Below are 27,068 nucleotides of genomic sequence, written 5' to 3'. Positions count from 1 at the left end.
CGTATTAACAAGGCACAATTTGTGAAGTGTGAGGTTTGAAATAAGATGTGAGGTGTTAAGTCTTCATGAAACTAAATTCTGCCTTTTTCTGTCTGGAGAAAACGGTGTCCGGAGGTCGCTCCCGAGATAAAATTGCCCTGTGGTTTTATTTGAAGTCAGATTTTATTAATAACAGCTGAATCCTCGTAACCCCAGAGGTGTGGATCTTACCACAAAGCAGAAGCCCAGCAGTCAGGAACAGCCCCTGGGAAAGTGAAATAAAAGCAGACGCCAGAGTTTTCTCCAACACGGAACCCTCTGGTCTGGAGCTCTCAGGGCAGGACCTGTTTGCCCTGAATCACATCTCCCCTGAGGAGAGGGAATTGGCTCCCCGTGCTGCCAGGGAGCACGGCCTCCTCTCCTGAGGGACACGGCTGTGCCGGGGCCAGCTCTGCCAGGATGCCTGCTAGGTTTGGTGTGAGAACTCCTCACACCTCGTCTGTCTGGAGGAAGCTCTGCTGCTGCTGGACTTCAGTTTCAATCCCCTCTGCTCTGGGGAGACCCCCCTGCAGGGCTGGGGTCCCCAACACAGGAAGGACACGGATCTGTTGGAGAGAGTCCAGGGGAGGTCGTGGAGATGCTCAGAGGGCTGGAGCAGCTCTGCTCTGGAGACAGGCTGGGAGAGTTGGGGTGTTCAGCCTGGAGAAGAGAAGGCTCCAGGGAGACCTTAGAGCACCTTCCAGTGCCTGAAGGGGCTCCAGGAAAGCTGGGGAGGGGCTTGGGACAAGGGCAGGGAGGGATGGGATGAGAGGGATGGATGAAAACTGGGAGAGGGAGATGGAGGTTGAACATGAGGAGGAAATTCTTTGCTGTGAGGGTGGGGAGACCCTGGCCCAGGCTGCCCAGGGAAGCTGTGGCTGCCCCATCCCTGGCAGTGTTGAAGGGCAGGTTGGATGGGGCTTGGAGCAGCCTGGGCTGGTGGGAGGTGTCCCTGCCCATGGCAGGGGGTTGGATCTGGAAGGTCTTGAAGGTCCCTTCCAGCCCAAACCCGCCTGGGATTCTCTGCCTTCTCTGGCGACGCGCGCTCAGAAAGCTGCGAAGTGACTTCTTTTAAGGAAAAAACAACCGCGATTTTCAGGGCTGGGAGCCTTCAACGAGCGGCTGGGGGGGAAGCCAAGCCCCGCCATCCCCCCTGGGGAACACGTCCATCCCCAGGGCACAGCCCGCCCGGGAGCTGCCGCTTCCCTCCCGCTCCTCCCGCCTCAAGATGGCGGCGCGGGCTGACGCGACGGTCACGTGACGCGCGGTGCGGCCGCCCCGCCCCTCCCGCCGCCGCCGCCGCCGCCCGGGACCGGGAGCGGGAGCGGGGCCGCCCCGGGACCGCCCGCCCCGCACCGCCCCGCACCGCCCCGCCGCACGGTGAGCAGCCGGGAGCGGGAGCGGGAGCGGGAGCGGGGGGGGTGTCCGCGGCGGCGGGTGGGAGCGGGGGGCCGGGCTGCTGCTGCTGCTTCGGAGCCCCGGGCCCCCTCCCCGCAAAGCCCCCGCGAGACGCCCTGCGGGTGCCCGGGCCCGCTCAGCCCCCCCCACCCCCCCTTGGAGCGGTTCGCTCCTCCCGGCCCCTCCGCGCGGGGCTGCGGTCCCGTCCGTGCTGCGGGCCCTGGGGGGGGGGGGGGCTCCGGGACCGAGGGTTGGCGGGGCCCTCCCGCACCCCGGGGCGGGGGGGGAGCTGCCGGCCCCTCAGCCCCGCACCCCGGGCAGCCCCCGGGTCGGGGCCGCAGCCCCCGGGGGGGGGCTCGGGGACCCTCAGCCCCGCTGCGTGCCCGGGGCTGTTGCTGCCCTGGCAGGCAAGGGGGGCTCCCCGCTCCCTTGTGGCTGACAAGGCTGGGTGACACGGAATTTTTTTGGGGGTGTCTCGTGCGTGTGGCCGTCTCTTTAACCGTGCTCCGAGGCCCCTGTTTCCATTGGGGCTTCTCATGGATTCCGTCTTGGGTGAAAACCCTGCGTTAAAAGAAGGCCCTCGGCGCCTTCGGGCCCTGTGAGCGTGCGAGGCGACGGAGGGCGAGAGAGGAGACAAGAGGGCTGTGGAAAAAAAAGAGTGGGAGCTCTGCCGTGTTGACACGGCGCTGGTGGAGTTTGCTGATGCAGGCAGCCTGTGTCCGCAGGGCTGGAAGCGGCGTGAGCGTCCTGGTACCGCGTTGGCCGGTGGCTGCGTGGTGCTGTGACAACAGGTTCAGGCTCCCTTCGGCTCTGCCTGGATGGAAATGTTGGCCTCCACGCCTGTTCCCTCGCTGGCCTCCACGCCTGTTCCCTCTCCGGCCTCCATGCCTTGTTCCCTCGCTGGCCTCCCTGCCTGTTCCCTCGCTGGCCTCCACGCCTGTTCCCTCTCCGGCCTCCACGCCTGTTCCCTCGCTGGCCTCCCTGCCTCTTCCCTCGCTGGCCTCCACGCCTGTTCCCTCGCTGGCCTCCACGCCTTGTTCCCTCGCTGGCCTCCACGCCTCTTCCCTCTCCGGCCTCCACGCCTCTTCCCTCTCCGGCCTCCACGCCTCTTCCCTCTCCGGCCTCCACGCCTCTTCCCTCTCCGGCCTCCACGCCTCTTCCCTGCCTCCACGCCTCTTCCCTCTCCGGCCACCACGCCTGTTCCCTCGCTGGCCTCCACGCCTTGTTCCCTCGCTGGCCTCCACACCTGTTCCCTCGCTGGCCTCCCTGCCTTGTTCCCTCGCTGGCCTCCCTGCCTTGTTCCCTCGCTGGCCTCCCTGCCTTGTTCCCTCGCTGGCCTCCCTGCCTTGTTCCCTCGCTGGCCTCCACGCCTGTTCCCTCTCCGGCCTCCACGCCTGTTCCCTCTCCGGCCTCCACGCCTGTTCCCTCTCCGGCCTCCACGCCTGTTCCCTCTCCGGCCTCCACGCCTGTTCCCTCTCCGGCCTCCACGCCTGTTCCCTCTCCGGCCTCCACGCCTGTTCCCTCTCCGGCCTCCACGCCTGTTCCCTCGCTGGCCTCCCTGCCTTGTTCCCTCTCCGGCCTCCACGCCTGTTCCCTCTCCGGCCTCCATGCCTTGTTCCCTCGCTGGCCTCCACGCCTGTTCCCTCTCCGGCCTCCATGCCTTGTTCCCTCGCTGGCCTCCATGCCTGTTCCCTCTCCGGCCTCCATGCTTTGTTCCCTCGCTGGCCTCCACGCCTGTTCCCTCTCCGGCCTCCATGCCTTGTTCCCTCGCTGGCCTCCACGCCTGTTCCCTCTCCGGCCTCCACGCCTGTTCCCTCTCCGGCCTCCATGCCTTGTTCCCTCACTGGCCTCCATGCCTGTTTGTGAACCAGTATAAAATAGGGATGTGATGCCCTTACAATTCCAGTCAGTGGAAGCTCTGGTGTTGACCTGGTTGGGTTTGTGATTCTCCAATGATTTACCGTCTTTCTCTTGTCATTTTTCATATCCATCTAGAGACAGCATGGCTCCCCACGTTTAATTAACCTTCAGTGAAAACTTGCCATGCTTCTAGGTTTAATCAGTCAAAATGTGCAGATGTTTTTCAGCACTTGGAGGTATTAATGAATGTCATTTGACTACTACTCAGAGTTAACAGTATCCTTATAAAGCAGTGGCTTGGTTAATGGCACCTTTGTGTACCTGTCCCCCATGTATGTTATTGTTTCCATGCTTGTCAAGCTCGAGGAGGTGCTGCTTTTAATTAATTATTGAGTTCTCTTGAACTAAACTTGAGGAGGAAAATCCCGTACACTAGTGGTAATGGCAGCTTAAAAACTCTTCCCATTTTCTGGTTGCTGCCGCTGCTCTGTGTTGTTCAATGTTGGTTAATTGCTGTGCTAAATACGGGTGGCCTGGGACTTAGATTTAATAGCAACTTCAGTCTGGCTGTAAGGAATGGTTGCTGAATTAAAGGGGTTTTATCTGGGACAACAGGACATCCTGTAAAAAATGCTCAGACAAAAATAATCCAAGCCCTTGTTCCCTAACATGTCAGGAAAGGGCTGTTTGGAGTGAAAAAGAAAAAAAAAAAAATCTGTATAGCACCACCAAAATTTGGGCTTGCATGTGGCAGTGAACCCTGGTTTTGTTGAGTGTGACATGAGATCCTTCTCTTACGGTGTGATTCCCAGAGTTAGGTGTTGTGCAGGGAGGGTTTCTCAGGCTTCCCAGCAAGGTAGATCCAAACTGTTCTTAGCTGAAATAAAGCAGAGCACCTGAATGCTATTTCGAGTGCAACTCATCAGAAACAACTGGATGTGAAAAGAAAAAAACAAAACACAACGCTCTGAAGTAGAAATGAGCTCAAAACACTGGGTTTTGTGAGGGTATTTTTTACCTGAGGGTCAGGAGCTGAGCTTGCATATACTGTCAGAGTTTTCCAAAAGATTTTGGTGTCACTGGAGGCTTTTTGCACCTAGGACACCAGCACATGGATAGTGGCAGGCAGCCCTCCAAAGGCTGATGTCCTGCAAGAGTCCTGTGCTGTGGATTGGAAAGTCTGGCTTTTAACACAGCTGGAATTCCCAAAATGTGCAACATCATTCAAACTAATAATTATAAATCCTCTCACCCCTAAAAAAAAGCTGGGGGAAATGCAGAAGACTGAAGAAAGCACAAAACCTACTTGCTTTTTTTGATGCTTTCATCCCAAATATATGTTACGCCTTTGAAAATCTACCTTAGTGCTTGGTGCAGGTTACTTGGGCTTGATTTTTGTTAATAAGAGCATCGTCCATCCTAATAATTTTTGTTAATAAGAATATCATCCATCCTAATAAGCAGCTACGAAGTGTAACTGGTTTCCCTGTGCTGTGCATAATTAATGAATATAAATGAGTATTTAGACATCTTTAAAATGTTTGTCCCTGTTTTTCCTGGTCTTATCAAATATGTTCATATAGTTGAGGGGGTAGGGGAAGAGTCCTTGAAGTACCATCCAAGCTTTGTTTTGCTGGGTCTTGAACAAGAGAAAAGTCTCTCATTTAGGAGACTTTAAGGTGCCATTTAAAGAAAAGCAGCTTCTAAAATGTAGTTGTTTCTGGGCTTTACAGCTCACTCATCCAAATGAGAGCAGCAAGAATTGTGTGGAGCAGAACAGTGTCCTATTAATGCTTCCTTATCAGCCTGTGCAGTGCTGCTTTGGTGTCCGATTGCACATCTGTACTCAAAGAAAGCACTAATAGATCTTTATCTTGAAAGTATCTTCACTAGCTGTAGGTTTTGCTTGTGTTAATTTGCTTAAACAAGCAAAATAAATCTCCCCCTGCTTAACTGTGACTCTAAAGGTATTTTTCCTCTTTCAGTGTGCTCTGCCTTCTGTCTCCCAGATTTCCAAACTCTTTGGAAGTCTCTTGCTTTATTTAACTGGAGTGAAGGCAAACCATGTTGCCACTTGGCAAAAAGGCCTAAAGGAATCCCTGGACTCGGAGCTTTGGGTGTTTGTAAGACAGGAAGCAGCGCAGTGGGAGACCTGGCAGCTTTCTTACCGAGCTGGGTGAGGCATGGGTGTGCAGTGAGGAGACAGGACAGTGGAATTCCTTCTTGGAGTGCAACGTTGCATCCTTATCAGCCAGCTGGGACAGGGCTTGGAAAACGTAGCTCTCCCATATCAGCTGGTGTGGGCCTGGAGAGCAGGGCTGCATTGCCTAAGCCCTCATCAGAAAAAGAGGCAGAAGGAAATGGGAGTAAAAATGGGAGGACAGGTTGTAATTCCTGTCTGAAGAGCTGAAACAGCCTTACATGAGGTAGGTTGCCCCTGAGCCCCAGCAGTTTGGAAGGAGATCTTACTGTACAAAGCAGCTGCTTTTCTTCTTTGCAGATAAGCTGTGTGGTGTGTCTGGAGGGGAGAGCTTTTGCAGCCCTGGTTTCAGGAGGATTTTGAATAGCTGTCATCTCTTCCTGGCCAGTGCAACCTACGCCTTTGATTTCCTTGACTAAAAAAGAGCATTGCATTTTGGAGTGTCTTACAGTATTTCTTGCTGGTCCATTAGTGCATTAGCTTAGCTTCCTGTGTGTTGAATGACATTAAATGTCAGTTGCAGATTTTTTATTGGGAGCACGGAGATCTGTGCTAATTGAATTTGAAGTCTTATGCTTGAATTCATTAAAATGGCAGATCCAGGCAACTGAAATGCTTTAATGAGAGAGTGTGTGAGTGTCTGCAAGCTTACTTTTGTAAGTGGATCTAGTAGTGCATTTGTGTGGGTGCAAGGGGCGACCCTGAGCAGACTGATCAGATTTTGATGGGGCTTTACTATCTTTTTTTTTTATGATGTGGTGACAGCTGATAGAATCCAGTATGTTCAAAGTCTTCATGCTTGACACCTGTTCAGGGTCATTGTTGACTCTAACTTAACCTAAACCACTTCTGTAAAAATTGAGAATATTGAGTCTTTCTTGCGCTTTAAATTAACTTTCTCCTGCAGCCATAGTTTTAGATATTAATAGAGAAAGGGAATAATTTGGGCTGTTGGTCTTTAAACTCTACTGTGCTGTCTTCAGTTGTTGGTGGGTCTGACTTCTGTTGTTATTATTCATGAAATAACACCTTTTGCACCTCAGGGTTTGCTATTTTGAGGTTTTTTTGTTTGGTTTTGCTTGCTGGGTTAGGGTTTGTTTTTTTCATTTTTTTTTTTTTTTAAATTTTTTTTAGATAAGAGCCTGAACAAAAACTCTGGCATTTAACACTTCTTTACTCTTAACTTCAGCAAAATAACTAAGGGTTAAATAGGCACAGGAGCAGCTCTCACCAGCGGGAGACCCTGCTGCTGTGCTTTTCACAAGATAGTGTTAAACATATTCCCCTTGATTGGAAAGGAGTCATCAAGATGATTACTAGGCTTTCCTAGCAGTATAAATCTGTGCCTCCCTAGATAGCTCGGTGCTTTTAAGAAGTTTGTCTTGAAACACTTCCATAAAATCTCTTGATACCGGGCTTTGACCTTCTGCCACTGAGCTGGCATGTCATATGGGCTTCTGGCATCAGCTCTCCAGCCACTTTCAAGTAAAAATTTACCAGGCACTGAAAAATGTGACTCCACAGTTGAGCACTGTGCCAAGCTATAAAAGCCCTATTTGTGCACAGAATGGATTTTTGCTTGCTAGGAGGGCTTGGGGAGCACTTCCATAACTGCTTGGGAATGGCTTTGAATCTACATACTAATGAACCAGCTCCATCTAAATGGAGCTATAGTTCCTCTTCTGCTCTGAAGTCTCTGCTTTGTCTCCATTGTGTCCCTGCTCCTCTGCATAGTTTTATGCAGTCAGATTATATTGCTCTGGCAAACTTTGTCAGGGAAGTTAATTTAAAACTATTTGAAAGGTTTAAAAAATGACTCCTGCTGTTACGATGATGAAAAAGACCTTGAGAGCGCCTTGAGGGTGATTGCTGCAGAAGTACCTGCTTGGCTCTGCCAGTGGCTTATGGTTCCCAGGGCACATGTTGTTCACTGATAAAGTAGCTTCAGAGTGGCCACTTCCAGGGCAGGAGCTGTTAGCCAGCTTGGCTAGTGATGGTGCATAAGGGCTCAGGGTCTGCGTGATTTAAATGGGAAAGAAGATCCAGCGCTGGCTGATGAGTTGGGGAGCACAGGGTGAGCTGTGCTGCTGACAGAGAATGTGCAAAGAGTATGAAGTGCCAATGGCCTGTGGATTTTGAGTGTTTAGGGAATACATTTTTAGTCTTACTAGTTCATTGGATCATAAAATGGTTTGGGTTGGAAGGGACCTTCAAGACCATCCAGTCCCACCCCCTGCATGGGCAGGGACACCTCCCACCAGCCCAGGCTGCTCCAAGCCCCATCCAACCTGCCCTTCAACACTGCCAGGGATGGGCCAGCCACAGCAGCTTCCCTGGGCAACCTGTTCCAGAGACTCACCGCCCTCAGAGTGAAGAATTTCCTCGTGATGTTTCATCAAAACCTTCCCTCTTCCAGTTTAAAACCGTTAGCCCTTGTCCTCTCGCTCCCTGCCCTTGTCCCGAGCCCCTCCCCAGCTTTCCTGGAGCCCCTTCAGGCACTGGAAGCCTGGAGCCTTCTCTTCTCCAGGCTGAATACCACCAACTCTCTCAGCCTGTTTCTAGAGCAGAGCTACTCCAGCCCTCCCATCATCTGCATGACCTCCTCTGGACTTTCTCCAACAGTTCCATGTCCTCCTTGTGTTGGGGACTCCAGAGCTGGACTCAGTACCCCAGGTGGGATCTCACTAGAGGAGAGTAAAGGGGTACAATCCCCTCCCTGGCCCTGCTGGTCACACTGCTGGGGATGCTGCCCAGGACACAGGTGGTCTCTGAGCTCCAGGACATGGTGCCTGGTCATGTTGAGCTTCTCGTCCACAATCACTCCCAAGTCCTTTTCCTTAGGGCTGCTCTCAATCCGTTCTCCACCCAGGCTGTATTCGTCTGTTCCTCCCCATGCAAAGAGTGGCTACTTCAGAGCTTCTCATTGTGAACAACCCCAATGGTCTCAGCCTATAGTTGAGTGAACAGGACTTAAGAGGAAGGAAGAGGAGCATCCTTGTTCTTCTCAAAACACTGAAGGTGGCTGCTTGGGGGACAGGGTGCTGTGCAGAGGTGATGTGACCGTAGGGTGTGTTCAAAGCAGCACTGTGAAAAAAGCAAGAATGGACACAAAAAGGTGAATGCAACCATGTGAAGATTCCTACTAGACGACTTGTCAGAAGATGTTATTCTGTTTCCACCAGTACTTTTGGGATGCCAGGATATGAATTTAGTGGAAAATTGATTTTATGGAGACTCACAGCATTAGGAGTAAGCTCACACTTGTCAAAACCAATGCTTAGTAATGGTCTAGGATTTCTAGTCTACTATTTGTGAAACAGTGCAAAAACCTTATTTTGCAGTAATGAGCAATTATCCACAAATTAAGAAAATGACTTGTCAGATATTGCCTTTGTTTTTGTCCATGTGCAGTTTCCTATTTCAGTTTTCTCCCTTTCTAAATGTAAAAAGATGCTTTATAAAAGGACATTTAAAAAAAAAACAAACAACAAAACAACAAAACAGGGCCTGAAGCATGTTTATCAGGAGTAGATTATTTGCATTCTGATACCGTGCTCAGAATTTCTTTGGGAACTCTTGTGAGAAAATGAGTATCTATGCTGAGAAGACAGACCCGTATAGCCACGTGTCTTGTCTCAAAGCATCTGCAATGTTTTTGACAGGGAATGACAGAGCTCAGTAAGTGTAAGATGGAGATGATAATCACAGACAGATTTATGTTGGAAGGGACCTGTGGGAGTCTCTAGCCCAACCTCCTGCTCAGAGCAAGACTAACCTCAAAAGTACATCAGGTTTCTCAGGGTCCAGTTGGGTTTTAGAACTCTCCAAGGCAGGAGGTGTGTTGCTGTAAGAACCTAATGTGGGCTTTGGGGTGGGGGGGTCCCGCCCGGTGTGTATGGACAGTCTGTCCTGCCACCTTCACTCAGTGTTTCTCAGTGCCAAGGTGGGGTGGGAGTAGAGAAGAGAGAAGAACCTGAGATATGGGTGGTATTTAAGATACAGGTGCACTGGATTTATGTGGTAGGAACGGCTGTTAGGTGTTTGCTTTTCTGTGCCTGTCCAGCTGAGCTGATGTGTTAAATGAACTGCCAGTTACTTCTTCAGGATCTGAACTTCTGAATGGTGCTGCTTAACTCTCAGCTCATCACAGCACAAGTGAATTGACCAGCATCATTTTTTAGCTGCCTACAGGGAGCTTTCCTTGGCCGTTTTATTGAGTGGCTGCCAATCTGTGAAATTCTTTTATGATTCTTCCCATTAGACCTACTACTTTGCTAATATCACACAAAGTGCTTAAAAAAATAAAACTAGATTGTTTGCATTAACTTTGTAATCCCTCTCTCACTGGTAACAGTGCTTTAATACTGTCCATTTGTAGTGGGCAAATATTCAAAATAATTGTCCACTCCACAGTAATTGCCCACTGTACAATAATGTCTGCCACCTTCATGGTTTTAGATTTGATTTGTTAATGTTCTGGGAATCTTGTGTCCATGGTCAGGACATTCTTTTTGCTCTTTTCATGGTGGTAGCCTGAAAGCAGACTGTATACTAAAAGTCACAGGGAATTGCTGTGTTCCTTCAAGCAGTTCCACTGTAGCAGCTGCATGTTGAAATTAAGCCTGCACACTAAATTAATTACTTGTGTTTATTTGCATATTGGAGAATAATCTGCTCATGTTTCTGGCATAAACCTTGCAAAAATTATGAAGAATATGCTTTGTCTGCCTCTGTCTGGCTGCACTTTCTGCACAGAAGTGACATGTGATACAGTCTGTGATGCTGGTATTTGTGCAAAGCTGTCCTGACACTGTTGAGAATGTTACATGTGGCTGCAGGGACACTGAAGCTCCAGCATTGTCAAGGAGAAAATTCTAAAGTCTGGTCTCACTGGGTATGCAAAGCTCATTGTAGCATGAAACAGCTTGATAATTTTGAAAATCCAAGCCATGTTTGTTTACCTGATTTCAAGGAAGATTAATCTATAGTTTATCTAGGCTGCTGTCGTGAGCCAGTGCCAGGGGGGCTTTCATTTGTCCTTGAGCAGCAGGCCTGGTTTAGTCTGTTAGCTGGGCCAGTGTCTCACTGCTCACCCCAATGTTTTGGGGTGCTGGAACAGGGCTCCAGTGCAGCGTGGTGTGGGACTGCAAGATCTTTTCCCTTGGGATGAGAAACTGCACAGCCTCCCTGTTCTGGTGCTGGAGACAGTGAGGAGCTAGTGGAGCACTTCGTTCTCTTGCCAGCAGAAGGAGTTGGGACAAGTGGAGCTGCCATGAAGGGAAAAGCCTGGGAAAAGATGTGGCAACAAGGGGGAAGCAGAGGAGAAATTGGGGCAGGGCACAGGCCAGATGTCACTGGGATATTTGTGGTGCCAGATATTAATATGGCACAATTGAGACATCAATACCTCTACGTTGTTGCTGTAGCAGCCTTGAGTAGTCCATCCTCTTAGGAATGGATTTAATTGCTTAGTTCTTAGTATTTTAGGTAAAGTGTGTGTGAATGTATGCTTGCCTTTGGTGTTTATTATAGACACACACAAAAACTATTAAATCAGCCTGAAATTTAGAGTCAGAGCTCTTAGACACAAGGGATTCAGACATGCAGCTGTCTGCATCATTTTGCCTTTGCTCTTAATGTTGCTAATTGTCACTAAAAGAGGTAACACAAACTTCAGCTAGTGAGAAGGAAAAGTCTGTTTATTTCCACAGACACTGCAAAGTGAAATGTCAGCGGTATTTGAAGAGATGAACATGCTGATCTTTATTTATAGAGTTAGAAAATGGGGGAAGAGTTAAATAGAAAGAGGCTTCTTCACTGGCTTCTCTGGAGGCAATATGATCCTCTTCTGGTTTTAAGGATTTGTTTCCTTTCAAGGACTGCTTTAAAAACATTTTCTTTTTGATAAAGCAGAGGTGAATTGATCTGTGACCATGTATGTGAAGTGACTTGCTATATACTTAATAATAATAATCCAGATTTTTTTTGTGCTGTACTTTTTTTTTCTTTTTTTTTTTTTTTTAACAGGGAAGTCTCAAGTCAGCCTGTTAGAACACATTCTCGTGCAGGGCATGTTAGATCGTCTTGGACAAAGTACCTTTTTTTAATTGGTATTTTTGTTGCTGTGATTTACATTGGCAGGGTGGGGGCAGCACTATCCCTCCCGTGGCTGAGACAAGTGTTAACGTTGACTGTGCAGGGAGGACGAGAGCAGTTCCCTCACCTGGAGACTTAAATACTTACAAAGCTGCGTACTTACTTATTCCTGATCTATAGGTATTGATATACAGTATTCGTGCAGTAAAGCAACACGGGTTTGAGCACAGCGTTCAATACAAGTATTCTCAGCATGACTTTGCAAGTATTGCCAAATTAAACCTATCAGTTGTGGTACTTCTTGTCATCAAAGTCTGTGGAGGTTTGTGCAAGGCCCAGAAATACAGCCAAAATCACACAGTTTCAGATCACCTCTTAGAGCAGTCCTGACCTTCCTGGACTGGCCTTCTCACCATTACTCTGTCTTCACCTCCTTGTATCCATCCCCACCTTTTCAAAGCCCTGTCATGTCCTCTGAGACCTCTGCTGCCACCCACCCTGGGCTCATAGGCATCCTGAGAGGTGGCTGTTCCCTGAAGGGTAGGGGGGATGGAACAGAAACCAGATCTTGCCAGCTCTTGTCATCAGAAGGAGCAGGGACAGCAGCAGGATGCAAGGGAGCCTCAGATGAGGAGCATCTGGTGGTGTGGAAGGAGAGAACTTTGGCTGCTGCTTGGAAAGGGTGAGTCTTGGCCCCACCTGGAGCACATGGCATAGGTACCACTGAGCCCCACCTTGCTGCTGAGGACCCTGTGCTGTGTTTGGGGCTTCTGATGAAAGCGTGCAGAGCTGCCCGGGAGAGGAGGGAGGATCCCCGTCCTCCTTGTTGCATGTTTGGATTTTCACCAAGCTGTCTGCCATGACCCAGAGCCAACCTAACAAGGGCAGGAATCTTGGATGTGTGTCGTGCTGGCTCTGCATGAGATCAACCTGCACATTTCCATTCAGAAGGCCAAGCAGGATCCTGTTTGTTGGGTCTCAGGGAGATCTGCTTTTCCCAGCAAACGTGGAGTTGAGGCTGGAATCAGGGCTGAGCATCCCCCGAGGGCAGGGCAGGGAGGGCTGGCTGCAATTCCTGGCCACCTGCCCTCCCTCCCTCCCTCCCTGCGGAGGAGGGAATGGTCCCATTCCAGCGATTTTAGCAGTTGCTTGGCGAGGCCCAAGACTTTGCAGGTGGCTTTTTAGACGGCTGGAACAGATTCCTGCTCCTGACACTGAGGTGTGTCTAGTTTGGGGTCCCGTGGTTGTGGGAGAGGTGGATCCAAACCCGTGCTTTTGCCAGATCCGAGGCTAGGACGGCTGGGCAGGTCTGCGATTTAAATGGTTCTTTTGCTGAAAAGTGGAATGTGTTGTACAAGTGATAGTTCGAAGGACCTGGGTGCTGCAGGGGCATAAATTTCTTGCTTATGATGGGAGCTGAAAGTGAGCAACTGCGGAAGCAAATCCTGCAAAGCAGGACTGGTGGGTTCTTGTCACGCTGAGCTGAACAGAAATGAGCAGGAAAACAAACAAACAAACAGTTTCAAATGGGTTTGTTTAATGTCCTGATTTTTTTGTGGTACCAGGGCTCTTTTTGGTGTTACATTTCTGTTGTCTCCAAGGCATCCTGGAGTCTTCTGTGCAGGTGGGGGAAGGTCGTTTCTCCTGACAGGGACTCCTTGCTCCCAGCAACGTTTTTCCCTTTTGAGCAATCTGTAGCTCATGTTTATTCCCTCTTTTTCATTAATTTTTTTAGGGAAAATATGTTGTTCTGTTTAGGTTAAGTTCGCAAATACACTGTTGGAGCTCGAATTATCTCCTTCCTGCCAATTTAGTGTTTTTACACTTTTCATAAATAATTTGATTAACTGTTAAAACTGGAAGAGGCTGTTAGGCGTTTGTAAAGCTAATGGAAAACTGGAGTTGTGAGTCCCCATTATATGAGATGGCTTCTCAGAAAGGGAAGTAGTGCCAAAGCCAGAGTTTTATTTTCCTTGTCAAACTTGTTTGGAAGATACTAATCATTTTTATCTGTGCAGATGCAGCTTTCAGGCTGCTTGCTGTGAGTAAATGGAACAAGGAGCAGACCACAGCAGGGAATTCTCCCCTCCCTCTCCAATCCAGTATTTTAGTTTCTTTAGGGAACTTGCTCGTCTTTCAAAAACCAGAGTTGGTAACTGGATGTGGTATCAAAGTTCACCACAGAAACTGTCAGGAGAGGGGAACACAACTCTGGCTGACATACTAAAGTGTGCTTGTCCTGAAGGGCTTTGTTCTGCCTTGGAGGCAGAGGCTTAGCAAACAGAGTGCTCAAAAGCAGACTCTGAAACTGTAGCTTTTTAATAAGGAGTTTCTAAATTAATACCAATCATGGCTTTGCCACAGCCTGGGAGGTACTCATCTCTGAGCATTTGTTTAATTGCGTAGGGGGGGTTGTTGCGGCAGTGCACAATGCTTTCCAGTGCCCAGAAGAAACAAGATTAAAAACCAAGTACGGTAGCCTGGCGAGGGTGGGGGGGATGTGGTTCAGAAAATTCCTTTTCCAAGTTGGTGGCTTTTAGGTCAAGAAAGAGAGTAGAAAACTTTGTGAAACAAATTTCTGCTGCCAACTATAGGAACTTTTGAAAGTTGGCATAACTTTTGTGACTGGAGGTTTCAAATTTTAAGTTTATTATTTTTTTCTCCCTTAGGGCTCAGCTGTACTTACTTTGTTAGAAGTAAACTGGAGTTCCTTTATTTATAGACAAGTTGTGCTGCCCTCCAACAGTGATGCCCCTTAGCAAAGCATCTGCCACCTGGTAATGTGTGTGTTAAGTGCACTTAAAAAGCACTTGTTTAAATTTAGGTTCATTTGCATCAGGGCAAGGATGCATTGATTTTTAACACTGAGTAATTGTTGCCCATCAGGCACTCATACACTGCTTTGTAGACTGATTAAAGCACCAGTATCATTCTTCCAGGTGTCATCTGGTAACATTGCTTTTTACTTCCAGTGAATTAGTCAAGTGCAAATCCAGCTTGAATCAGTGTGCGTGTCTGCAGGTCTCTCTTCTGGCCACTGCAACAAAAGAATAAACGAATATCTACTCATAGGAGACTCGAGTCAGTGCCTCAGGAGACAGAAGTTTCTGCTGAATTTGGTTGTGGCAGATGACGGCAAAGCCTCCCCGGGGGTTTGAGGTCAGCAGGGTTGCTGCTGAGGTTCACAGCCACCAGGGAATACATCACTTTCAGCTCACTGGAAGCAGAGCCTCTGCTCACTTGGCCTCTGGAGACCCAAGAAACAGGCATGGTGTGGGAATCTTGGGAGCAGGGCTCCTCCACAGACCTAGCAGTGGAATTTAATACTCCCATAGGGCAAGAATGTATTGAATTACTGTGCCATTACCTGCATCATGCTGCTCTGCTGAACAATCTGCTTTCCAGCTTCCTCCTACTTCCCATTGATAACTATGGCACCAACAGCATTAGCAAAAAGGAACATGGAATTTCAGTTTGAAGCTGATATGCTGTCTCACTTCAGCTCCACTTAACCTCTGACTTGAAGTGAGTATGAGAGATTTGTGAGATGTGCTTGGTAAGTTTAAACAAGAAAAAGTCTTGCTGTGAGGAAGGAACTGCAGCAGATCTCCAGGTTGTCAAAGGCTCTGCTTGTACTTCTGGGCATTCATCCCATTGTTGCTAGTTGTTTGAGGTTGGCCAGTTTTCTTCTTTGGCCAGCTTTCTTTTCTTTAGCTGTAGGGAAGCATCGTATGTAAGAAGAGAGCAGATCACTTCTGAGGATCCCTTTGTCCATGAATATAAATGTCGCATGAGCTTAAACCAGATCTGCTCCATGTTGCATGCTTCTGAACCTTTTCTTCCTGACCCTTGGATTCTCCCCAGAACCAAGTTTTGTTGCTGCCTTTGGCTCACATAACTTGCAGTTATAAAAGAGCTTTACTAACTTCTAAATTCTTGTATCAGAGGTTTCTGTATTGAACCACCACTCAGAAGTCACCTGCTCCATCTCCACGGTGTGTTTCTGTCCCATACTTGACCCGGCTTGTTCAAGCGTGTTGTTTTCCTATTAAGCAAGAAGCATGAAAGCAGCATTTGATCTACTTCTCAAGGATGATGACAGGCTCTTCGTAAGCAGCTTGTGACTGTGGGGAAACCACATGTGAAGGTGACATCAGTGTGACAGTATAAATCTTGCCACCGTGTCTCCAAAAATGCTGAAGGTGTAGCTAGTGTAACTAAACGTGAAATGGGAATGTCTCGTTCTTGGGGTTTCAGAACTTGTTTTCAGCTGTGGTGCTCGTGCCCATCCTTTCTTTCCCTCCTGTTAGCAACCTAAAAATAAATGGTGTTGTGCAGAGGAATGGGAGATGAGATGGCATGACAGATTTCAGCACTCATTACTGTCACACCCCTGTTTGCACTCTGCTGAGAGGCTTTCTTCTGGTCAGCGAAGTCTCTCAAGGTCAGAGTGGTGCAGGCAGTTCATTGGGTGACTGAGATGGAGCTATAAATTCAGACCCCAAATGAAAAAAAGAAAGGGAGGGTTTGAAAAAGGCAAAAGGTTATTATAGTTTGTCTGAGGTGAGCATAACCCTTGTAAATCTCTGAAAGTGAAGGGAATATACTTATTTTTATGCCGCTGTCTTCTGCAGTGACTTGAAAAGGGCTCTTGGTGAGGAGGTGATGAACTGTTATGCCACTAATTTAAATTCCTGATAGGGAACTGGCAGAGGTGGGTTGGTCTGTCTGTGGTAAACCAGTGACTTAATTGGATTAACGGGAGTAGCTGTGCCATTGTACAAGTGTTCAGCAAAGAATCTGAGTAGACAAGGAGGCTGAAGGTCACTTATATATCCCAACTTCCTTGTCTACTTTAGTGTTGACATGTAAGTTCAACAGTACAAAGCAGCTTTGCCTATTGAATCACAGAAATATAGAATGCCAGGTTGGAAGGGACCACAAGGATCATCTGATCCAGCCTGTCTAGGTACTGCTGTAGTTTATATCAGATGGCCCAGCACCCTGTCAGGCTGAGACTTAAAATTGTCCCATGGGGGACAAATCCCTACCACTTCCCTTGGGAGACTATTCTAGTGTCTGACTGTCCTCATGGGGAAAAAATTACCTCTTGCGTCCAATTGGAATCTCCCCAGGAGCAACTTGTGCCCGTGACCCCTTCTCTTTTCCATGTGACTCCTTGTAAATAGGGAGTCTCCAGCTTCTTGGTAGCCACCCTTTAAGTACTGGAACATGGTCATAAGCTCTCCCCTGAGCCTTCTCTTCTCAAGGCTGAGCAAACCCAATTTTCTCAGCCTCTTCTCACATGGCAGGTCCTCAAGTCCTCTGACCATCCTTGAGGCCCTTCTCTGGACCCTTTCCAGCCTGCCCCATCCTTTTTGTGGAGTGGGGACCAAAACTGAAAGCAGTAATCCAGGTGTGGTCTGACAAGTGCCGAGTAGAACAGGATGAGCTTCTTGATCTCTTCTGGTGATGCCCTTGTTGATGCAGCCCAGCATCCTGTTGGTTTCTTTGCCCTGCAGCTCACTGTGCACTCATCTTAAGCCTGCTGTCCACCAAGACCCCTAGGTCCCTCTCCACAGGGCTGCTCTCCAGCTGGGTGGATCTCAGTCTGAACTTCACTCGTGTTCCCAGGTGCAAAACCTTACATTTCTCCCTGCTGAACTTCATCAGGTTCCTGCTAGCCCACTCCTCCAGCTTGTCCAGGTCATCCTGGAGTGTGGCTCTGCCTTCTGGAGTGTTCTTCACACTGACTGGCAGCAAAGACTAAAATCTCTGTCGCTTTTAGTTTGACACACTGGAAGCTTGCTGCAGCAAGTGACTTTGGAGAAAGAAAAAGAGAAATCTCATTATTTAAAGATTTTGGGGGGTCTTGTGAAACTTGGAAGTGTTCAGACATCTCTTGGTGTATGAGAGACCTGCCGTTCTGCCCTTCCTCTGCTTTCAAAGGTGGAGTGCTGTTAGGGACTTGCTGCTTTTGGTGTTCGTGCCTCAGGAAGTGCTGCAGATGCTTTTCTGTGTTGCATTTAAGTTAGCCAGCTAATTTTGGCTTTTAATATGTCTGGTGTTAACTACTTTTCTCACTGGTGTAAAAAAAATACTGAAAAATGAAGTCAATTTGGTTTTTACTGTCATGTAGTGGTTGTGATGTGCTCTTGGTCTTCCAACTTTTTCAATACTAAGCAATAAAGCACTCTGGCTTTTTAGAGCAAGACTGAAATTGTGTTCTCACATAAAAGCTGTGTTTATTCCTTCATCAGGGACCCATAATAACCTTCTCTTAAACTCTTGAGCTTCATCTAGTGTTCTTATAGTTAAGTGTTGAACCAAACTTCTCTTGAAAAACTGTCGTGTAGGGTTGAAGCTAACCTCATGCAGGGTGAGCATCAAGTTAACCAAAATTTATTCTAACTTTGGTGTTGTTTTTTTTTATATTGGATTGTCTGGGTTTCACTAATTGGTCTGAGGTCTCTGCCCACACCAGGGAAATTCCAGCTTGTGAGGCAGGATGAGTAAGACCTATGTGAAGATTGTGGGATTGAGTGTATCCTCAGCAAGTTGGCTGATGATACCAAGCTGTGTGGAGTGGTTGACATCTTAGAGGGAAGAGACGCCATCCAGAGGGACCTTCACAGGCTGGAGAGGTGGGCCCATCCCAACCTCATGAAATTCAACAAGGCCAAGTGCAAGATCCTGCACCTGGGTTGGCACAACCCAAGGCACAAATACAGGCTGCGGGGAGAATGGCTGGAGAGCAGTCCTGAGGAGAAGGACTCGGGGATGGTAGTGGATGAGGATCTCAGCATGAGCTGCCAGTGAGCGCTGGAGCCCAGAGAGCAACTGCATCCTGGGCTGCATCAGAAGTGTGGCCAGAAGGGCCAGGGAGGTGTTTCTGCTCCTCTACTATGCTCTGGTCAGACCCCACCTGGAATACTGTGTACAGTTCTGGAGCTGTCAGCACAAGAAAGATGTGGACCTGTTGAAGAGGGTCCAGAGAAGGGTCACCAAGATGATCAGAGGGCTGGAGCAGCTCTGCTATGAAGACAGGCTGAGAGAGTTGGGGCTGTTCAGCCTGGAGAAGAGAAGGCTCTGGGGAGACCTTAGAGCACCTTCCAGTACATGAAAGGGGCCTCCAGGAAAGCTGGGGAGGGGCTTTTCATCAGAAAAGACAGTGTTAGGACAAGGGGTAATGGATTTAAACTGATAGAGGGGAGATTTAGCTTAGATATTAGGAAGAAATTCTTCACTCTCAGGGTGGTGAGGAACTGGAATGGGTCGTACAGGGAGGTTTTTAAGGCTAGGTTGGATGAGGTTTTGTGTAGCCTGGTCTAGTGGTGGGTTCCCTGCTCATGGCAGGGGGGTTGGAACTGGATGATCTTTAAGGTCCCTTCCAACCTTAATGATTCTATGAAGGTCTTTTTTAGTACCTTACAAGGAAATGGCTTATCAAACTGTAGGGCTTATTTTTCTGCACATACATTTTTGTTAATGTCCAAATTTGCTGTTTTATTGCCCCAGTGCTGTACAGGATCTCCTAGTGTATTTTAACATGAAATTACAGAAGTGTGTAGTATTACCTGGCTGTAAACCTGCACTTCATGAACTTAACAGAGCAGGAAAACATTTATTTACCTGCCAGGTCAGTCTTTTCAAAGCTTAACTTTTGTTTCTGTTTATATTTGGGTAGCTCTCCATTTTTAATGTAACTTGAGATAAGTCCCTTAATTAATTAGGCAGTTTTTGGAAGTGAGGAACTAACCAGCTTGTGGTTGGGAATTCCCTGGCAGGGACAAACGAAACCACAACCCAAGAAAAGCACACACCTGGAGCCCTGGGGTGGGGAGTCTGCAGAGCTCAATGAGACAGCACAGAAAAACAGCTACTGAACAGTAGCTACTACAGAACCAGTGTAGTGGGGCTGGAACTGTCCCCTGTCCCCTCTTTTTTATTTTTCTTCTTTTTTGTTCCCTAGCTAGGTATCCTGACCTTAGCAAGGGAGTGCTGCACATCTGATTTAGCCTTTGCTGCTCTTCTAAAACACGGATCAGGAACTGAATATGTTGAAAGCATGTCAAGAGCATGTCTTTAAATGAGCTTTGAGCTGGAAAAGGAGATGCTTCTTTGCTGCCTTTGAACAATAGCTTTCTTAATATTCCTGTATTCCAGTTCCATATCCTGGAAAAATTGGGTGGTGCTGAATTTTGAGGGTTGTTTGTAAATCTCCCCTGTCAACTGTTGTGCTTTTGCTTCTGGTGATCAATGTGGTTCATTCCTCTTGTCTTAACAGCCTAATGGATGTGCAGTGTTTTATTTGTAAAATGAGTATGACTATTGGAAGGCTGTTGATCTGCTGGCTAGCTGGATTCCAGTACTGCAGCTTAAATTGCAGAACAGGCTTCAGGAAAACTTTACTTCTGGAGTGTTTTTCCAGAGCCCACTTACTGGGGAAGACCCCATAAGTTTTGGTTTTACCTGCTGCACCAACAAGTTCTTCCTACTGATTAATGCAACGATGTTCTCTGAACAAAGTGAGTAAGAGTGAAATAGCACCTCTGCTTGTTCTCGCCCTTGCTGTAACAGCCTTTTAAAGTGTATTGACAGCATTTAACTTTGTTTTTTGTTTGTAGTTTTGCTTTAGCAGAATAGTCTTTTATAACTGTAAAGCCTTAAGGAAGAAAGTTTCTGGCAATACCTGTGGGAGTTGTAGATCTTTGCTGTGCAAGTGCTGAAAACTGTCTTGCTTTCATGTTTCTTGCAGATAAAATATTTTTGCATAAACAAAGCATTTTACATACTGTACAAACTGCTTTACAGGCAACCTTTTTACCCTCAGACTGAAAGGCAGCCATTGTGAACATTGCAGCCTGAACAAGGACCTCTAACAGAGTTGAGTGGCAGCAGTGGGATGTAGTGGGGCAACGTGTCATATCTAAATGTTACTTTTGATCAGCACATCAGCTATTTAGTGTATGAAAGATTACTGGCACCCATAACCAGATTAACTTCTATTTATAGAACAGTTTACGGTAGTTTTTCTCCTCAGAATTGTCACTGCAAATTGCTGTGTGGTAAATAGGAGCAGCTACAAATGTGTTTGAGGAGTGCTGGCTTCACACCAGCCTGATCAAGTTTCCCTGTAGAAAAATAAGTGATGGCAGAAACGCATTTGGTGAGTAGAGCAGGTCGGTGGGGCTGAGCTCCAAGACATGTGCATGATTCTGCTGTTAGTGGGGTTGTCATTTGTCACTCAGGCAGGGCCAGATCAGCTCTGTTGGGATGGTTGCTGCTCTCTGCATTTGCTCTGTAGGCTGTTTAAATCCTGAAGGAAACACAGAGCATGGTGTTGACATCTGCTGGGTGTTGCTAGCAGCACAGGAGTGACCACCCTTTTGCGACACTGAAGTACTTTGGCTTTGCCAGAGAAGGTGCCCCATATGAAAGAATGTAAAAATCAGTTCTGCCACTTAATACTTGAAAAATCTTAGAAATCATGGAGGAATCTACTGAGATAAAGTTTATTTCTCTAGAATTTTTCTCGCGGAGGAGAGGCACGTTTCTGGCAGTTGTTATTTTGTGGTAAAGGTTTTCTAAAACATCTCTCAGGTGTTGTTACAGAGGGGAGGAATGTTCTCAACCTGTGGATTGTAACCTAGGTGCTGCTTGTAACAAAGCTGAGGGAGGAAACCTGACAGCTTGTGACAAGTTAAAAGTTAGGTAGTAGTGTAAACATACCTGCTGGAGTCTGTAAGTAGCCTGCGAGCCAAAACCAAGGATTTCTTTCCACCCCATCTGTGCAGGAGGCGGGCTGTGGCAGTAACTGGAATCCCAAGGAGCGGGCAGCGGCACGTAGGCTCCACTCTCCACACAGTGACAGACATATCAGACTCCTTGCCAAATAATGTTATGGATACAAAGAGCTTAAATGGGATCATGTTCGGGGGGTGGAGGGACTGAGCAAGTATTTGGATGAGAGATTCCCCAAGGGTTACTAAGTGCAGGCTCAGGAAACTCCTGGAGCTAGAAGCAGGCAAAGCTTCAGCCAGAGCCTTGACTGACATGGGGCACGTTTAGCTGCTCTGGCACTTTGCTTCAACTGATGTAGCAGAACAGCTAGGAGGGTTTGTTTGTGTTTTTTTTTTTGTTTAGTTGTTGTTTTGTGCAAATAAAAGCTCTGAAGCTTGAGTGGTGGAATTCAGGGATTGTAATAGTGGAAGCTAATGCCAAAGTTGTAGTAGTGTGATGGCAGCACCAGGGGGCATCTCATCGAAAAGCAGTCACTGATCCTGGTGTGCTGGCTTCAGCCCAGAGGGTGCTGCAAGAGACCCAGACCTTCCTTTTTTCTATTTCACTGCCTCTCTTTGCTGAAGCTTTCCTGCACAGTAAGGGGAATTGAAAAGGGGGTTAAAATGGGATAGCTGCCCAAGCATTGCATATGTGGCAGTGTTTGCTGTTCTGACATCAGTGTAATTATCTTGTAAATCTTCTGTTTAGAAAAGCCCCACATATAAAGTGTTGAATGTTATTTTAAGAGCTTAAAGAGGCTTAAAGAAGCCTCTTGAATAAATAATAAATTTCAGTGTTACTAGCAGCACATTTTTGGATACTTGAAAGATCTTTAACTGTAACGTAGGGGAAGCTGCTTGGCCACATTTTGAGTGTATTTGTCAGCTGAACAGCCAATGTGTTCAGGTCTTTTTTGGTTTTTCCACTCCAGTGAAGGTCTTGGTGTGCTCCACGAAGCAGGTTTTTTTTAGCTTACTAGCAAAGCTTGATCAACGAACATGAAACTTGTCAGCACTTCTCTCCAGCTATCCTATAAAGTATCCCCTGACCTCTCTGCCCAGGAGAGCCTTGGCATCCACTGGTACTTGTGGAATTTTATGCACTCCACACAATGCACAGTGTGTCCTTGGAGGACCAGCGAGGCCAGAGCGAGCCCGTGTGACGCAGGGCAGCTGACAAAGGAGACATTCAGTCACCAGTGGAGGATCATGTTCCAGGAGTGAATCTGCACTAATGCTCCTAGCCCTGCTGGAGCTGAAAAAACACACAACAGATCTGGTTTTGTGCCCTGCTTATTTGCCTTAATCTCCCCAGGCTGCACAGTCTGTAAATGACCCTGTCTCACTGTTCTGCCTGTCCTCCCTTTGGGATCTGCACATAAGCATGCCACCATCTGTCCTGCTCTCCCCTTCTTCCCATGCCATGACCACCACGGCTCCACACGCACTGTGTTGTCCAGCTAGTGAAATCTCAACCTTGTAGTATTGTTCTCATGTTAAAAGCTGGAAAATCTAAGTATGAGAAATACAATTTCTCAACTGTCTGGCTGATGAAGGGTGCGACTCATTTTGCACAACTCCAGTTGTTCTAATTTATCTCTTAGCTTCGTATCAGATGTAACTTGGAGTTACACAATCATAGAATCGTTTAGGTTGGAAAAGACCTCTCAGATCATCAAGTCCAACCATTAACCTAACTCTACCAAGGCCACTGCTAAGCCATGTCCCTCAGCACCACATCTACACAACTTCTAAACACATCCAGGGATGATGACTCCACCACTGCCTTGGGCAGCCTCTGCCAGTGCTTGACAACTGGCTTTTTAAAGATGCTTGCAGAGGTGAAACATGTCTAAGGGCCTGTTGTTTCCAAGCACTTGCAAAATGGGAAGAACTAAGTTTAAAAAGCTTAAGTGCTGTGGTTTGTTTCTGACTCAGTAGATAACTTGGCAGCAAGGCTTTTTTGGGTGTGAAGTGGGTAAGGAGATCTTAGAGCACCTTCCAGTACCTGAAGGGGCTACATGAAAGCTGGGGAGGGGCTTTTCACCAGAGAAGGGAGTGATAGGACAAGGGGTAATGGTTTTAAACTGAAAGAGGGGAGATTTAGGTTGGACATTAGGAAGAAATTCTTCACCATGAGGGTAGTGAGGCAATGGAATAGGTTGTGGAAGCCCCATCCCTGGAGGTGTTGGAGGGCGGGTTGGATGAGGCTTGTGCAGCCTGGTCTGGTGGGAGGTGTCCCTGCTCATATCTGGGCGGTTGGAACCTGATGATCTTTAAGGTCCCTTCCAACCTTCACTGTTCGCTGACTCTGTGATTGAAACACAAGTGTGAATTCTGATGTGTGATGTTACTCACGGGTTGAGGTGAACCTTTTCAGTCCCCATTCCCTTAGCAGAAGCATATAGATCATGCTTGTCATGGAGTCCTAGACTTTCATCCCATTCTCCTCCAGCTCCATTGAAGCCAGAACAGGTACCAGAAAATGATCCAGGGGATGCCAAACACCAGTTTCGTTGGTTCAAGTAAGCAGCATAATAAGCAGTTTGTCGTAGTTCCTGTTGGTGGCAGGAGACAGGAAACTTCACCGATGTCATTGTCGGTTCCAGGAGCAGCAGCGAGGTCTGTAACCACAGTCCTGCCCTGCTTTCCTTATCGCTAACGTGTTTGCATAATAAACTCATCGAGGTGAGTACGAAAGGTCACAGGCTGAGGGGAAGGCTTGGCACTTCTTAGGAGCTTTTCGGGAAGAGGCATGTGACCTTTTATGAGCAGCTTTAATGACTGCAAGGTGAGGGAACAACCCTTGGCAGCTTTGCCAGTAAGCAAGGAGTGTGTGTTTCGGGAGCAAATGCTGCAGCAGGGTGCAAAATTGCTTTCAAAAAGATGTTATAGCAGGGTACCTTGACATGGTTGTCACACTGAGGCTTCCAAGAAAGTCCTTTTGATAGCTACATATGTGTGTGTATGTGTGCACTAAGTGGACTGCTGTATGTAGTGGAAACTTTGTCCAAATATTGATCTAGAAAATAGGATCAGATTGTGGTTTTTTATAACCTGGGGAAATCGTCTAGGTAGGTCTGACTGCCAATGTGAAAATGACCAAATAGGAGTTAGTTGCAGTGTTTTTCATTTGCTTGTTTTCCAACCTAATAATGGCTTGCTTTTTTAGAGGTATCTGATCTTAGATTTTTATATTAGAAGTATTTTCAGGTGAATCTGGGAAATTCTGAGCCTCTCACCCTGCAAGGACAACTGAAAATACCAGTATGGACCAAGTCACTTCTCAGTGTTCTGGCATCCATCTAGGGTGAAGATTTCCAAGTGTCTATGGGACAGCTGGCACCCTAACTGGTAAGGAGTCTTACAGCAATGCTGAGGCCAGCTTTGTGGAGAGTTTTGTCAGGGCTCTGGGACACTAGGGATAAGTTTGCAGTGTGCTAGGTGTTTTGCTACCTTTTTACCATACAAAAAAGATGAAGGGGATGTTTCTGGGCTGCCTCCTGTAGCGGAGCCAAGTACTGATTAAGAATGCTGTGTGTCTGGCAGGGGGAAATTGCCTCTAAATCTTCTGAACATGGAAATGGGAGCTAAAAACATTGTGCTACTTTACAATTAAAGACAAAGAAAATGTAAAGTCTTAAAATATTGAATAGCAAAAGATGAGGTACAGGAGGGTTATTATTTAGATAATGGTTCCCTACTGCAGATCTGTCCACATAAAACAAAGAAGGATCATTCTTTTCTTACATCCCCTTTCAGTGGGAGTGAGGGCAACATTCCCATGAGCTGTGTGATTTTGTGGTCTCCGCAAGAAGAGTGCAGGGGCAAACAACTGTAGATGAGGAGCAATTTGCAGAATAGTTCAGTGATTAACCTGCCCTTGGAGGTGTTTTCTGTGTAGGAGCTGCCTCGCAAATCTTACTGGCTTCCTATGATCAAAAAATTAACTGTGAGGAGGATTAAAAGAGCATCTTAGACATTGCCCAAACATTCTCTCAAAGTCCCTTATGTGCTCTTTAAATCAATTAATTTGACTTCTTTAATCTGCAAGCATACTGGGTTGGTGGACTTGTGCAGGTCATCTCTACTGAGGCTGAATTTCTCAATTTTAAGGAGTACTTTGGTGTCTGGCAAATGGGAAGCAAACATGCCAGGGAAACGTGGAAATAAGCCTGCCTTCCTGTGCTAGGCTGTAAAATTAAAATGTTGCTGTAATCATTGAGGTGCATTTTTGAAAGACCAGCTGGTTAATCCAGCCTTTGCAGACATTCCTGATTCTTGCTGTATGTGTTGGGTAAGAAAGTATGACAAGAGCCTACTCTTGCTTCTTTTGCAATGCTGCTGCTTGAGTTGATGTGTTGAGTGAGAAGGAAAAGAGGAAGAGGAGAATCCTCAGCTCCAAAGTGTTGTGTTTGTGCTTCGTGGGAATAGCTGATGTACAGAGACAAGGAGACATTTTGACTTCTGTAAAGTCTTGAAAAGTGGCTGTTGGCACTCATATGTGCACACTTGCTGTCCTCAGTTGTGTGGGTAGTTGGTTCACTTACAGTTCTGCATGGATAATTAGGATGATAGCATTCACTTGAAAAACACTTGAATATTAACAAAGGAAATTGGTTCCTCTTTCTGGAAATCCTGCAGGTTTCCACAAGCTGCCCTTGATTTAAGTGCATTGGCTAGAGGGGCAGCATCAGCTCCAAGCCTGTCCTGAGCTCGAGGCTGTGCTGGTTGCAAGACACTTGATCAAGTGTTGTAAAATGGTGTGTATATTCTGACTAAGCTGGTGATGCTCTAGAGGATGTTGGAGTGCTATTGGCAGTGCCTGGTATTTCTTAGCCATCTTGCCATAAGGAGAGCCAGACTGGCAAGTGACTTCAGAATTTAATCTTAATAGCATCAGAGCCATCAGAATTGCTTCTCAGCTGGTGCTTCTGCATGAAAGAAATGCTGTGGATGTCAGAGCCAGTGGTGGCACAGCCAGAGCCGAACAATGTCACGTTGCATGCTAAAATAGAAGTGGGCTTCTCTCGTGCTGTTATGGCTCACTATTGCTTAGCAACTCCAGAAGCTGAACTACTTCTGTAAAGATGTGAATCTGCAGTCTAAGGAAACTGGGCCCTGAACCCAGCCTGTGTTCCAGCAGGAACAAAGGGGTCTTCCTCTGGGGAAAGGAGCAGAGGATAGAGGAGTTTGGCGTCCAGGCTAATGGATTAAGGTAATGTAGATTTTTAATTTTGAAAAGTGTATAGCACATGTGAGAGTTTTAGAAAAACTAAAATGAAGAGTCCTGTGTGCCATAAGAAAGGTAGGAATGAGCTCTAATCAAACCTTGCCATGCAGTTCTGCCGTCAGTGCAACTTGCATTAAACAAAGCTGTCAGTGTGAATTGCTTCTACTTTCTCCTATCTCAGAAACAGTTCAGTGTGTGGCAGAAAATGTGTCCTTACAGGGTGTGTGTGTCTTTATACTGGGGAGGAAGGGGCTGCAGCCAGTATGGAACATCTTGGGAGCACTTGTGGAGCCAGTTTATGCTCCATCATTTCTTGGATCATGGGGGATCCGCCCTTCCTAGAAGAGCAGGTTCAGAGTTCGGAGCTTTCCCTCCACATGCAGGGAGGGGTAGGGCAGTGTGGTTTTCTTGTGGCTCGTGCTGATGCTGCTCTCAGCAGACGGGTGGCTTTTTAGGCTTCATCAAACTTGGCAGATGAGGG

General features: G+C 47.3%; 1 protein-coding gene across 2 annotated transcripts in view; it reads left to right on the top strand.

Moving 5' to 3' along the window:
* Window positions 1-1,321: 1,321 nt before the first annotated feature.
* The window catches only part of SGMS1 (sphingomyelin synthase 1), a 99,472-nt gene continuing 73,725 nt past the window's right edge, over window positions 1,322-27,068 (top strand). The window contains exon 1 of one of the 2 annotated variants that reach the window (XM_051617059.1): window positions 1,322-1,398. The gene's annotated coding sequence lies outside the window, so the exon portion shown is untranslated. Of the gene's footprint in view, window positions 1,399-24,658; window positions 24,709-27,068 lie in introns of those variants that run through there. The other variant, XM_051617060.1, reaches the window with a different exon arrangement.

Source organism: Apus apus, chromosome 4 (genome assembly GCF_020740795.1).
Source record: "Apus apus isolate bApuApu2 chromosome 4, bApuApu2.pri.cur, whole genome shotgun sequence".
Lineage (NCBI taxonomy): Eukaryota > Metazoa > Chordata > Aves > Apodiformes > Apodidae > Apus > Apus apus.
The sequence above is the reverse complement of the archived record's forward strand: the minus strand, read 5'-3'. Positions and strand labels throughout refer to the sequence as shown.